The 14,557-nt window shown below is 42.3% G+C and overlaps 1 protein-coding gene across 5 annotated transcripts in view; it reads right to left on the minus strand.

The window, feature by feature from the left end:
- The window catches only part of PDGFD (platelet derived growth factor D), a 169,438-nt gene that overhangs the window by 136,223 nt on the left and 18,658 nt on the right, over positions 1–14,557 (minus strand). The window lies entirely within an intron of this gene.

A 14,557-nucleotide genomic window follows, 5' to 3' on the forward strand; every position in this document is an offset into this window, starting at 1 on the left:
TATAGTCACAAGGAGAGACAGTAACCACTAGAGGATAATACAGCCTATAGAAGAATAACTCATAATTTTCATACTCAAAATAGATGGTATCAGCTGCTGCACCGGTGTTGATTGAGTGATCCTGATGGATTTATGAGACACAATGCTAGAACTGTTTCCTCTCAAGATTCCTCAAACATATGTTTTTTGCATACAGGATGGTCTCTAGCCACCAGATCTGGAGGAAAGCACACATAAGGACGCTGCCTCTCATGTTTTCTGTAATATTCCTTCCTCCTCTGCCAACCACAAGGGAGAAAAACCATAACTGTTTTATAAATAGTTTAACCAGTTCTATTCCACCTTTTCTCTACTTAAAGTCAAATATGAATCTGTAGAGTATTACTGTAAGAATACCAGTTAACAACAGACATGGACCTCAATCAAACCGCAGCAGCGCTAACAGCTTCAGTACAGTTTGATTCTCAGCAGGTATCTAAAAACTCTCAGATTAACTATTAAATGTATGTGGAAATTAGGTGCTAATTAAGTTATCTGAATACCTGAACTTTAGCAACACAAAAGCTGTAAAATATATTAGCATTTTATTTACCAGTCATTAGTAAGAGGTGAACAGCAGCTGAAACCACACTACGTTAATAAAATGACAATTACGGTAAATTGCTCTTACACAAATTGAGCACAATCACATAATATTTAAAACTGCATTATTCTCTCTCTTGGGAGCAAGTTGAAGACAGGACCTATACCCAGTGTCCATCCTCCGTGGGAAGACAAAATTGCACACACTGACACAAAACGACACAAAAAATACATATGCCTCACATGAAGTGCATGTGGACTGTCTCTCCCATGCGGCTCAGTAAGGAATACAGAGACTGAGCACATCATCTGTTTCTCTTAGCAAAAGCTGCAGTACCATGTGGAGGAACAGAAAAAAGTCAAATCTGGCAATATATCAGATTGTTTACTGGTGCAAGGCTAAGCTGTGACTTCAGTTCTTCAGGCAGGAGGGAGCCCCCATCCAGCACACCCTGAAACAAGGGGATGCCCTTCCATTTCATCAGCCAGACATGGAGTAGGTACTTCAGCACAGAGTAAGGACTATTAACACACTATCCAATTTGCTCCAGCTTCTCTGCCTTAGTCATTATTTACGACAACACCCCTTCTATTGCCCTGTGTTTGTACACCCACCGGGAAGATTAACTGGGAAACCCGAGACAGAGTGCAGCTCCTTTCCCCATCTTCCTTCTGACACTCAGTACATGCCTGCTAATGCACATGCTCAACTTGCATAATTTTACCCTTTAGCCCTGTTATGTCTGGCCCTACAATGAATCTAACAAAAAGAAAGATAAAATTTTTAGTTCTGTTTTTATTTTGTACATTTAACAATGTTGTGTAGTCAATTTCACTTTGTACCTCATGTGAATTTGGATTTCATTTTAAAAATATGCTTCAGGTTAATCCCACGTTTAGTCTTTTTTTTTTATTTTATTTTTTTTATTTGTCCTGGCAAGAATGGAAATGAATGGAAATGAAAATGTCTCTGTCGCTAAAATCTTTTTTATCTTCCTTTCTTTCTGGTTGCTTTCCTTTGCCTTATTCTAAGAGCAAACATTTAGCAAAAGTTTTTGAGGGCAGTGCATTTTTTTTCAATATAGAAATGTGGGGATTTGACAGATACCAGAATTCTTCAGTTTCCAGTATTGTCAGTCTATTCTCAGCTTTGTTTTTCTAGGCCTCAGATGTCAGCATCAAGAAGTCACATTTTACTAACTTTTTAACAGAAATGGTGCATATGTGGGGGAAGAAAACAGACATTCCATGTGAAACCATTCAGTAACCATTATGGGTATGAACTCTATTAGTATCCACCATAAGCAAACACAGTGGATTTTGGATGTGGCATGTAGATTTCTTATAGAATATCAGCTAAATTCCTAGTAGGAGCTCCCCGGGTTTCTTCTGGTCACCTCTTTCAGCAGGCCCACTCCTGCTCTCTGAAAAACTGTGCCAGCTGCTGCAGCATGGGTAGGAACCTCTGCCAAAAAAATTTACAGAACTGCCTGGATTCACGTGCTGGCATCAGATACTGCATTTTATCCGGTAATTTGAAGAAACTTTAAACTGGCAAAAACATCAAGCCAACAAAATAATGATAATACAGTGAAGTTCATGCTGATTTGTCTCTTTAAGAATAGGCTTTGCTTTAGCCACCTTAAATATAAAATAAAAATTAAAAAATGACAATACTGATTTATAATAAAAAAGCAAAGGAAATACTTGTCTTCTACCCATAAAAACAGCAGAGAAGCAGAAGCCACATTAGGTGACCAGGCTGGCTATCCTCTCTAGAAAGAAACAAGGCAGCTTTGGGTATTTCTGTTCTGGTTTGGCCAATCACCTTTGAAAGTCTTTTTGAAAATGAAATGATAGAAATTCATTGTCAAAACTATGATAATATGTACTTCAGTTTGCAATCACTTTTCAAAAGCATACATGGAAATATATCCTGTCTGTCTTCTGATAAGAAAAACAGGTGACACTTTTTTCCTCAGTCAGTATTTTGACTCATGGCTTGCCTAAGGTAAGCTGAAAAGCAATCTGCTTGACAAGGCTTGATTTTAGATTCTGCAAGAGTTGGTGATGGCACAAAACGCAGCAGTAGCATCAGGCATTGTTATAAGGCTGCAGACAGAAATCCTGAGACAACATCCTTGTACAAAAATAAAAGGCAGCACCTGCAAGCCTTGAAAAATATCCTGCATGTATTGCTAAAAAAAGACTTTAAACCCATTCTTCAAAAAAATAAACTGGCCTGACATATCAAGTCATTATGATTTCTTCTTCATGGCCTTCCTCTGTTTCCTTATGCACTAGATGAAATCAAACCCAAGGAATGTGCAAAGAAACAAAACGAGTATAATAGTTTTCCCTGTTTTGTTCTGGTGTTTCTTTGGAGGGAAGACTGCTATTTAACTCCCATGCCGCAAGTTATCAGACAATATGTGAGAGCCAAGATATTTGACTTTTATGCAGGACATCGCACTTGTTTTTTATGATGCTCTTGTTCCCCAAAAGTGGTTATTCACATGCCCTGTTATTTTACCTCAGTATGTCACCCAGCTCCGAGCCTGCAAAAACAGTGGCAATTCTGAGCAGGAAAGTAGACAGGATGTGGGACAGCACAGGCAACAAGGCCACAGAATTTTTAAGGATGGCTGCACCCTGGTAAGGATCTCCAGTCTTTGCCCACATGTAACGACTGCTCTGGATAGCACTTCTGCCTCTCCAAGTTGCCAGGGCTCGACCTCTACCGTGAAACAAAAGGTATTGCCATATAGTGTTACTGCCCACAGAAGAATGTCATCAAATGCATGAGCACTGCCCAGCAGAAGCCTAGTACATGTGCTGTGACCAGTTAGGGAACTGGGGAAAGAGCAGGCTGAACAGCCATGTTGATCCACTTCTCATCCTTTTCCGCTTGCCACTGTGGGAATGATGGAGGTCCAGAATGAGTCCTCAGATGTGCACCAGAGTATGGCATGAGGTTCCTCTGTAGTGCAAACAAGTTTATTTTCTGGAGATGCTTGTTTCTGTGTTGTCATGTGGCCAAGGGAATTACTTGTTTCTTTAAGTCTGTTGGGAGGCAGGTTGTAAGTACGGAGATGGGGATGTAACATGAAAACCTGGCTCTGCCATGCAGGTCCAAGGACAGTCCCAAGACAACCACTGCAATGGTGGGATTGTCACTGCGTCCATTTCTCAGACAGCACTCAAGACACCCTGAGTGTACTGCACAGTAAACATGGTGTGCACCGTCAGAGAACTGACTTTGGAGGTAGACACATCTGCACATGCTAATTACGTAAAAGCAGATCATATATACTAGGACCAGACAGATGACTACTATACGATGCAAGAATTTTATCTCTTGCTCAAAATAAGAGGTTAACTTTGGCTCCCGCTTTCTAAGATCTAATGAGTGATGGGAATTGGCGAGAAATGCGTATCATGTCATTAAGGTCTCTTGGGTGACAAGTGTTAAAAATGAAACCAAGCCTACCTAGGCAAAGAATTGTTCTCTGGCATTATGAGGATGGAAGGAGCAAAGAATATCTTTCCTCTTGTCACAACTACGTAGCCATCCTACCAGAACAACAATGATACACACAGGCATAGGGGTTTGGTAGCCCCAGGTCACACCATAAGGTCAGCAATAAAGCAAACCAGCATCCCCCTGTGCTGACTTCCAAACATTCAGCAACCTAACAGTAACATGAAGGGTGGCTTACAACAGCAAGGGAACAGACATACAACCTGATCCAGGAAAAGAAACAGTACCATAACTTTGGGGCTTTCTATCGGTTTCAAAGCAGCACATTCTCTGCAGGCTTCTTGATGAGGTCTTAAACACTTTCACTGACATGTGGATGTGTTAGCAAAATCATTCCTATCAGTGTTTATCCCTGCTGAGACATTGTGATTAAGAAACTGTGTTGGTCCATTTCCACAAAGAATCTCAAGGCATTATTACCACCTACTTGCTGTTTTCATGCAACACTACTGTCACTGTTTGCTAAAGAAAAGGATTTATCTTTCAGGCAAATTCCTGGTTCAAAAATTAAGGGCAAAAGGGTACATAAAGGGTTTCCAAATTCCACAGTACTTCTGGTAATCAACATTCTGTGTACCTATTTTTATTCCTTCTCTCTCACCAGTCTGGGTCTCTGTTTTATTCTCAATACACTTTTACTGTGAGTCACATCAGATTAGAAATACATTCAACTATGAGAAAAAACTTCTACAATTGCTCCAAGAAGAAACAATAACAAAAGCCCACGCATATTAGACTTGGAGCCTCTTTAAAACTAAAAACCAAACAGAAAAACAATGTAAGACAGAAATACTGACAGGTTTCCTTAAGGTCTTGTTTAGAAATGTACTGCAGCTGAAGTTTCTTGCAGGATATCCTGTGGATGACACACGAGATTGTCAGTATAGGAGAAAAAGCAGCCAGACACATGAACTCACAAGGCTTTGTTCTGCACTTCAGCTACACAATATGTAACTACATCAGTTACCCCTTCATCCCTCTCAGTGCAAAGGATTTGGGTTTTCTTCCAGTGTATGGACACTAATTGAATATCTTAACTGAGTATTGTAAAGCTTACCTACATGAGCCCCTTTCTGCAAGAAAGACATCAAGGTGCTGGAGTACTTCCAAAGAGCAATGAAGCTGGTGAAAAATCCAGGGAACAAGTCTTAGGAGGAGCAGCTGAAGGAACTGGGGTTGTTTAGCTTGGAGGAAAGGAGGCTCATGGAAGACCTTACTGCTCTCTAGAACCTCCTGAAAGGAGGTTGTAGGGAGGTGGAGGCCAGTCTCTTTTCCCAAGTAACAAGCAATAGGAAAAGAGGAAACAGCCTCAGCTTGCACCAGGGGAAGTTTAGACTGGGTATTAAAGAAAAATTTATTCACTGAAGTTTGTCAAGCATTGGAACAGGATGCCCCGGGGAAGCAGCTGAGTCACCCACCATCCCAGGAGGTATTTAAAAGATGTGTAGATGTGGTGCTTAGGGACATGGTTTAGTGGTGGACTTGGCAATGTTAGGTTTACAGTTGGACTTGATGATCTTGAAGGTCTTTTCCAACCTGTGATTCCGTGATCCTATAAGAAACTCATCACTGAACTCATAAGGATCTACTTTTATCCTAGATTAATTCATCTAAACTGTGAGCCAGACCCTGCTGCAGGAAGACCTGATGGAATTTTTGTTATCTATTTCAGTTCAATGAAGGTCAAGACAGCTATTTTTCATGTTTTTCATGGACCTAGTGTTTAATAAATACTTTGACAGAGTCTAACATCATCAAGTCCCAATGCACAGCAGGGCTAAAATACATTGGCAGGAAGTTTGTACAGAAGGTAAAAAGTATGTTCTCCTGCACCATCTCCAAACGTGCAGAGCTCTCACTGCCCAAGCAGAAATATGGGATGTTGGCCTTCACGGCACGGGACACAGATCAAAAGGGAAGCATGAAATTGAATATTAATCAAGTACAATGGGAAGCTCAAGAACATGTAGGATTTATTCACTACCAAAAACATTAGAGTCAAACCCAAACTCCCTAAAGAAAATCTAGCCAATTTGACACTATAAACAGGACATTGCCTTAGCTCTGTAAACAGGATTGGTTTGAAACAAAATGCCAAGTAATCTAACACAATCCAGTATTTTAGCCAAGAGATCTTCACCAGAAGCAGTGATTAAGTGGTCTCTTTTATCCAAAATGTGATATAATGTAATCAGCCTCATAAATATAATAGCAGCATTTTTTGAGGCAATTCTTGAATACAACTTGACTCAACTAATTACAAGAAGCACTACTAAATTTTCCTGCATTAGTGGGCAAATTCTTACTAATGAGAATGCCAACACAGAGCCTTCATGGTATTTCTTAGGACTCATTTAATATCCTAGTGTCAAACCCCTGCAGGTCCAGAAAAGCCAGAGCAGGCAGGGGCAGAAACCCCTTCTGTAGGGTTGGGAACATACTATGAACATTGAGAGCTAGCTCAAAACTTCTCAGCTGCATAGGCAAAATTGAATGTTGCTACACAAGGAATGGAGGAGGAAGGCAAGGAGAAGGGACACAGCGGGGCTAAGATACATCAGAGAACGAGAATACTTGTAATTGCTACTGCTGTACATGGAAAAGGGTTAGAGTGGGAAAGAGGGAGAGCAGGACAGAAGAGACAAGGAAGGTGACCACTGCTGCTGAGGCAGGGTAGGTACCATGGCCACCCCTCTGTCAGCTGCAGTAGGTGCCATTACAGAATGGCTGAGGTTGGAAGGGACCTCTGGAGGTCATAATTATTGCTCTGGAGCCAAAAAGGAACTGGACATTTTGAAGCCTTTTGGACTCTGGTATCGCAGGCCGCTGCCTACTTTTCTTGTGTTCAGAGCCAGTCCTGTGAGGTATTTTATTTGCTGTTAAAGAGCTCACTCTGTAATTTGCTGCAGATATATTTTAATGTAAGCAAGACTATCCATATAAAAAAGACTGGAGCATAAAACATAAAAAATTCTGCTGCATCTTTTGTATATATAGTATTATTAGAGGTATGAAACGAAAGCCATTCCCTGCCCTTCTAATTTACTGTTCTCCAAAGGAGTTTCTTGCTGTATAAATAATACACATTTTGCAGATCTGTTCCTTTTATGTAATATTTACACCCAGCCTAAGAAGGAGTGCCAGAAATATAATGTTGTGAATTTGTATATTATTTTTTGAAATAATTTGTGCCTTCAATAATTCTTTGTCCTATACGTTCCTTTTTACTTAATATAAATTTTAACAGCATGTAAATTACTTCCAGAACTTCCACTCACAACCAGGAATACTGACAAACATTTTTAAACATATCTGTTCCTTTCAACCCAAAACACTATAAAGCTAATGACATCATGTAACCAGTATCTTAACTACCTCAAATGGTTAGGCTCAAATATTTGCCTAACACTTCATTCTTCAACTAGGAATTTGAAAAGTTAAATTAAAACTTGGGGCTTTTTTTTAGTATTCTAAAAAAAAAATGCTTGGGGTACAATATTTTTATGGTTTTAATGCTGATTTGGTACCAATTATATGAAGTACACATTTTCTCATTGCCCTGTGCCTCTGTCCTCTGATTTATGTTTTAAATATGTACACATATATATCCTAGATAATATGGAAAAGATATATATTTCTTCTGCATATGGATATACATAATATTAATGCCTATGATAAATATGCATCATAATTTTCATTAATTTAAAAAAATATTTGACAAATACATTTCACAAAAACACAGTGACAAAGGATGAGGAAAAGGCTGGGATACTCAATGCCTTCTTTGTCTCAGATTGTAATAGTAAGCCAAGTTGTTCTCTGGGTGCCCTGTCCCCCGAGCTGGAAGACAGGGGCAGGGAGCAGAATGAAGCCCCCATAATCCAAGGGGAAAGGGTCAGCCAGCTGCTGCGCCACGCAGACACACACAAGGCTATGGGGCCGGATGGGATCCACGCAAGGGGACTGGCGGAGCTGGCAGATTTGCTCACCAAAACACTTTCCGTCATCTATCATCAGTCCTGGCTAACTGGGGAGGTCCCAGTTGACAGGAACTTTGCAAATGGGATGCCCATTTACAAGCAGGGCTGGAAGGAGGATCTACAGGGACCTACAGGCCTGTCAGTCTGACCTCAGTGCCACAGCAGGTTATGGAGCAGATCATCTGGAGTGCCACCAGACAGCACATATAGGACAACCAGGTGATCAGGCCCAGCCAGCATGGGTTTATGAGAGGCAGGTCCTGCTTGATGAACTTGATCTCCTCCCATGACAAGATGGCCCGCTTAATGGATGAGGGAAAGGCTGTGGACGTTGTCTACCTAGACTTTAGTAAATCCTTTGGCACCGTTTCCCACAGCATTCTCCTGGAGAAACTGGCTGCTCATGACTTGGATGGGCCTACTCTACTGAGTGAAATACTGGCTGGAAGGCTGTGCCCAAAGAGTGGTGGTGAAGGGAGCTACATCCAGCTGGTGGCTGGTCACAAGTGGTGTTCCCCAGGGCTCAGTACTGGGGCCAGTCCTCTTTAGTATCTTTGCCAGTGATCTGGGTGAGGGGGTCAAAGTGTACCCTCAGTAAGTTTGCAGGTGACACCAGGCTGGGTGGCAGTGTTGATCTGCTGGAGGGCAGGAAGGCTCTGCAGAGGGATCTGGACAGGCTGGACTGATGGGCCGAGGCCAGCGGTGTGAGGTTCAACAGGCCCGGGTCCTGCACTGCACTTGGGTCACAACAGCCCCGCAAAACACAACAGGCTTGGGAGAAAGTGGCTGGAAAGCTGCCAGGCAGAAAATGACCTGGGGATATTGGTTGACAGCTGGCTGAACATGAGCCAGCAGTGTGCCCAGGTGGCCAAGAAGGCCAATACAAGCCAATAGCTTGTATCAGAAACAGTGTGGCCAGCAGGACAAGGGAAGCAATTTTCCCCCTGTACTTGGCACTGGTGAGGTTGCACCTCAAATACTGTGTTCAGTTTTGGGCCCCTCACTGCAAGATGGATGTAGAGGTGCTGGAGCGTGTCCAGGGAAGGACAACGGAGCTGGTGAAGGGTCTGGAGCACAAGTCTTATGAGGAGCAGCTGAGGGAGCTGGGGGTGTTCAGCCTGGAGGAAGGGAGGCTGAGGGGAGACCTTATTGCTCTCTACAACTACCTGAAAAGAGGCTGTAGGGAGGTGGTGGTAGGTCTCCTTTCCCAGGTAGCAAGTGATAGGACAAGAGAAAACAGTCCCAGGTTGCACCAGGGGAGGTTTAGATTGGATATTAGGAAAAATTTCTTGACCAAAAGTATTTTCAAGCATTGGAACAGGCTGCCCAGGGAAGTGGTTGAGTCACCCTCCCTGGCGGTACTTAAGACATGGAGATGTGTTGCTTAGGGACATGGTTTAGTGGTGGACTTTGCAGTGCTGGGTTAGCAGTTGGACTCAATGATCTTAAAGGTCTTTTCCAACTGAAACAATTCTAAATTTTGCAAATACTTGTACTCTTGCTTCATTGTAAGGTATAATTAGTTTTACTTTACATCATCTCACTTACATCTAAGCTATTTGAGGTTTGCTACCACAGAATCCTGTAGAACTTGGCCCATGACTTTAATGGTATTACGAAGATCCTCAAAGTTAAAGATATCAAGAATATTATTGCATTAATGATCCTCTGTGAGTTTTGTATTTATGCCTGTTCCTGAGTGCTTTATAAAATGCAACATCTCTGTGGGATCACAGTGAAAAAAAAATATTCAGAATTTTCAGCAGTGCTCCATTTCTAAGAGTCAGAGCAATACAATTATCAAGTTTTCTCTGCAAGACCTTTAAGATTTAGGTGGCTTAATTAAGTTTCATATAAATATATTTTAAAAAACCCAAACCAACAAGTATTGAAAGACTGGCTGGAGAGTTTGTACTGACTTCCCCTATATGATATACATCTACATAATAAAACACGTTTCAAAGCTCCTTTGGAAAATTCCTCCATGCTGCCTGCTGCTGAGTCAGGTTTGGAATTCTCATGCAATACCCTTTAATACATCAGTCCAAACAGTTAATTATACTGATAAGAGACATCATCAAAGTTAAACAACAGTAGAGCAAAGTGCATTACTACAGGTAAATTACTAAGTTGGTTTTTTAATCTGATGAAGCCTGAAATACACATATTTTTTTTACAAAACCTACAAAAAAATCAGGAAAATAAAGCTTACAAAAGCAAATTTATTTTAGCTGTTTTCCAGTTGACATAATTTTGTTACCAAAGTCCTTTAAGAACGCATGTATATAAGCCTATTATAAAAGAATTCAGTTAATAATCCAAAACCTGAGGTTCCTATACCACTAGTAAATACAGGAGTCATTTCAAAGTGGTATGACAAAAACTCAAAATAATTATGCCTTCTCCCAAGAGCAGACATTTAACATCTATTTGGTGAGAGGATGCTACCCAAATTATCAAATGCTTTTCACTGTGCTTAAGTACAGTGAAGCACAAGGAAGGGGAGGGTAGAGTTAATGGCATACATCTCTTTGGACACACCATCAAAAGCCAAATTCTGTTGCCATTTCCCTAGAATGCCAACATGCAATTTTTCTTTGTATTTTCATGTGCACAAGCAAACCAAGATTTGGAAATCCTGATTTTTTTGATTCATAATGAAAACTGCAAGAGCCCAGAATCTTATCTTAAGTCATCTGATATTATGTTTTCAAATTCACATCAGCAGATACTGATTCCATGGCTTTCGGTTGTTTACATACTGAAATTATCTGACACTATGCTGTCTGTTCTCTGTCTTTTCTTTAAACTTTGGGGTTTAAACTTTAAAATATGCATAGTGATGCTTAATCTGAGTATACAGACTAGACATATTTTCCTAGGTGGAGCATTCATACAAATATTTATTCAATAACAGATAAGAACAAGCAATTGATGTTTCAGTTAGACACCATACAGTAAAAAATATTACTTAGCATTTTCCATATCCACTTTTAATCTCCAAGTACACATAAACAACCAAAATAGCAGAAACAAAGTATCAGACTTCTTGTAATTAGGCAGTATTATCTGCATACTGCAAATTTGGAAAGTGAGGTAAAGAGAACAATGGAAGCATCTGGAAGTCCTCTCCATTATTCTGAAGAACTTCAGAGGACTTAACAGGTAATGGCATTAATAAACACTTTAAGTAAGTACCACTACACGTGCTATAAATGTGGCTGGCATCTCCAGGACACTTCAAAAAATTGATTAGTGCTACACTGGACAGCTGAGTCATCAACGCCTGTCCTTCCACCAGGACAAGAGGATGCCTTGTAAGCAGGTTATTTATATTCTTAATATCTTCAGCAGGAAGTACAGTCTGGTTAGGTTTGGTAGTCATTGAATGGCACTTTTTTTTAACGTGCTACCCTTTATCTATAAATTTCTTCTCAGAGCAACCTCGGTCTTAAGTAAGAGTGATTACAAATAGTCCAACCTTTTTGCCAAAAAGAAGAAAGACAATCTTGAACCACGCACAGTGCAAAGGTTTGTTTTGGCCAGAAGCGAGACCAAGCCTCTGTATTAAAGCTCTGTGTATGCAGTATCACTAGTTCATCCTGCTTGGAGGTAACAGAAAACTGGAATCCTAAGGATTATTTTCTTTTTTTAATAAAATGTGCAGGTGGTCTTGGATTTGCCAAGATATAACATTTTCTTGAAGAGCTGAACAGACCTTCAGTATCTCTCTTAACTCCACAACATAATAATCATGATCATCAACCCAGGGCATAATATTAAATTGTTTTTTGTCCCTGCTGTGCATTTTGAGAGAGACTGTTGGAACATACTATCCTCAGTGCATTGTGTCTTCTTAGATCCTGTTCCATACTGTCATGTCTGCAAACATTTACAAAGCAAAAAATACTGTCTCACTCAGCAATGCTATTCCATATCAGCACTTCACACCAAAACAAGAAACAAACACCACTGAAAATTATAAAAGACAGAAATACTTCTACTGGCCTAAAGCCAACTATGGTCTAACACTTTGCTTGTAAGCTAATCACATGCTTACAACATTTGGAATCTAGCTCATAACCTCTGGCTGCACAAATACAGACCATTAGCCAACAAACTCAAGCAACAGTTTGATTCATTTAAGTAAAATCAGAGTGATCAGCAGCTGATCTATTGTGGATGCTGTGACCTGATGCCCAGCTCCACTGGCCATATGAGAACACACCTTCCTTTGCAGAGAAAAAAGCAAGAAAATTCCCAAGCACAAGGACAGCAAGGCTGCAGCACGCTACGTATCTGCATGTGGTCTTCCTCAAACTGTGCTACCTCCTCAGTGCATGGGTAACATCCACTGAAGGACTGTGGAGGTGTCTGGCTTCAGCATGGGTGTGTTTTACTACATCTGTAGGCTGTAGGTCTAACTAGCATATGGCCCAAGGAGGGTCAAAGGTAGCATTTAATTTCACATAGATCTGCTGTTTTCAAACAGCCCCAGTACCAGTCCCCCCGATACCTAGAACATCCAGCCACTACAAGCTGTGGAAGATATTTAAAGATAAAAAGCTTAATCACAACATTAAATGATCACAACTAGGAAAAGAGCAATTAACTAATCATTTCACATAGGCTTATTCTCTTCATCACCCCAAGAAGCAATTTCACCACAGGAAGTCTTCTGTGGAGTAAAACACCCGTCACACTGCCAGTAAGCGGAAAACGTTATAAATATTAGGGGTTACTGATTTTTTTCATTGACTCTACACAGAAGATCAGCATAGAACACATTTTGAAGTTCTAAGTAAATCACTGCAGTTTTCCATGGAAAAGCTTGTTTGGAGTTTGACTTGGAAGGAAGCTTGCTTAGCTTAGTTCAGAGATGGTCTCAGTTTTTCTACAAAGTTTAAGATAGCAGGCTAACAAGTCATGAAGCTTGATAAAATACACAATAGTTTTAAAGAATGAAACAGAAATAATGGATGTATGCTTTTATTACAACCACATACATATTTTTTTATTAGACTAAATTTGACTTCTGAGGCAGAAGAAACTGCAGTTCTGTCTTGTTTCCAAAGTCACTATCTCAGTTCTAGGAAAAAGCATCTTTACCTTCTCTATGCCTTCCTTCAGTGTCTAGGAAAGGCATACAAAAGATTATTAAGTTCAATATGGCTCCAAATTGAAACAAAAACATCTTCCTAAATGAAATGTATACCCATTACACACACTGTATACATGCTGAAAAATAAACACTGGCAAATACGGAGTACAATCTTGGAAAAGGCTCAAGTGACTGGGTTTTTGAAAAGAGTTTATAAAATGTATAAATTCTGGCAACTGGAAGATGTTAACTTGCAAGACTGAACTTAAGTAACTCTTCATTTTCAGGGAGAGGATCTTGCATTTTGCTCTGCACCAAGGTATCCTGCCATGTGCAAAAGTGGGTCCTCCCTCATGGGAAGTCACAACACGACAGGCTGCTCCCCAACCAGAGGCTCATAGCCCCTCCCAAACCAGAAAGACCTGGTTTTCTTTCTCTTTAATCACAAACAAATGGATTCCAAATGTGAATTTCAGTGGTGCTGTTTTTATAAAGCCTCCACATTCATTCATCGAGAGGCCACAGCACATGCCCACGCTGACCGCGCACTTGAGACGCTTGTGTCCCTTGACAGCACCTCTGCTGCCGGGTTGTCTGTCAGCGGCTCACAGCAGGAAACGCACGGGTCAGGGAGACCGAACCCCCCTTCCTAACAGGCAGGCAGCGTCCAAACGGCTGCGGCCACCCTCCTTGGCGCTCACCATCACCGCACTGCCTACTCCTGCCAACCATGCGGCGGGCACAGGGGACGAAGCTAGTCCTCACGGGGCACAGCCCAGCAGACCCAGGTGAACACCCAGCTCCAGGCCCAAACCCTCCCGCCAAGGCAAGCCCTCCACCAGGAGGTTGGCACTCCGAGAGCCATCGCAGGAGCCGAAAGCCGCGACAGACCGCATGGAGGCCGGGAGAGGAGCCGCGCTCCCGCCAAGCACCCCTGAGGTGACGGCGGCGCCGCCCCTGCCCCGCCCTGAGGCCGCCGCGCACCTTCCCTCGCCCAGCACACACCGCCCCAGCGGGGACAGCGCACCGGCGCCGCGCAGGCCGGGGCCGCCACGAACTCGCGTCAAAGGCTCAGAGAGGAGACGGGGCCCGCGGGTGCCGACGGTCGCCGGGCGGGGCGACCCCTCCACGGCAGCAGGGACCGGGCACACCGCGCCGGCCGGGTCGAGGTGCCGCCCGCAGCCCGGAGGGCGCCCCCGGCTGCCCGGAAACCTCCTCGAAGTTGCCCGGAGAAGTTTGGGAGCGCCTGGAGGAGCAGCCGCCAGGCAGAGCCGCCCCCTCAGCCCACACCCTCCACCTGGCCACACGCTCCCGGGCCGACCCCCGCCGGCCTCCCAGGGACGGGACCCCCGC

Source organism: Falco punctatus (assembly GCF_963210335.1).
Source record: "Falco punctatus genome assembly, chromosome: 2".
NCBI classification, from domain to species: domain Eukaryota; kingdom Metazoa; phylum Chordata; class Aves; order Falconiformes; family Falconidae; genus Falco; species Falco punctatus.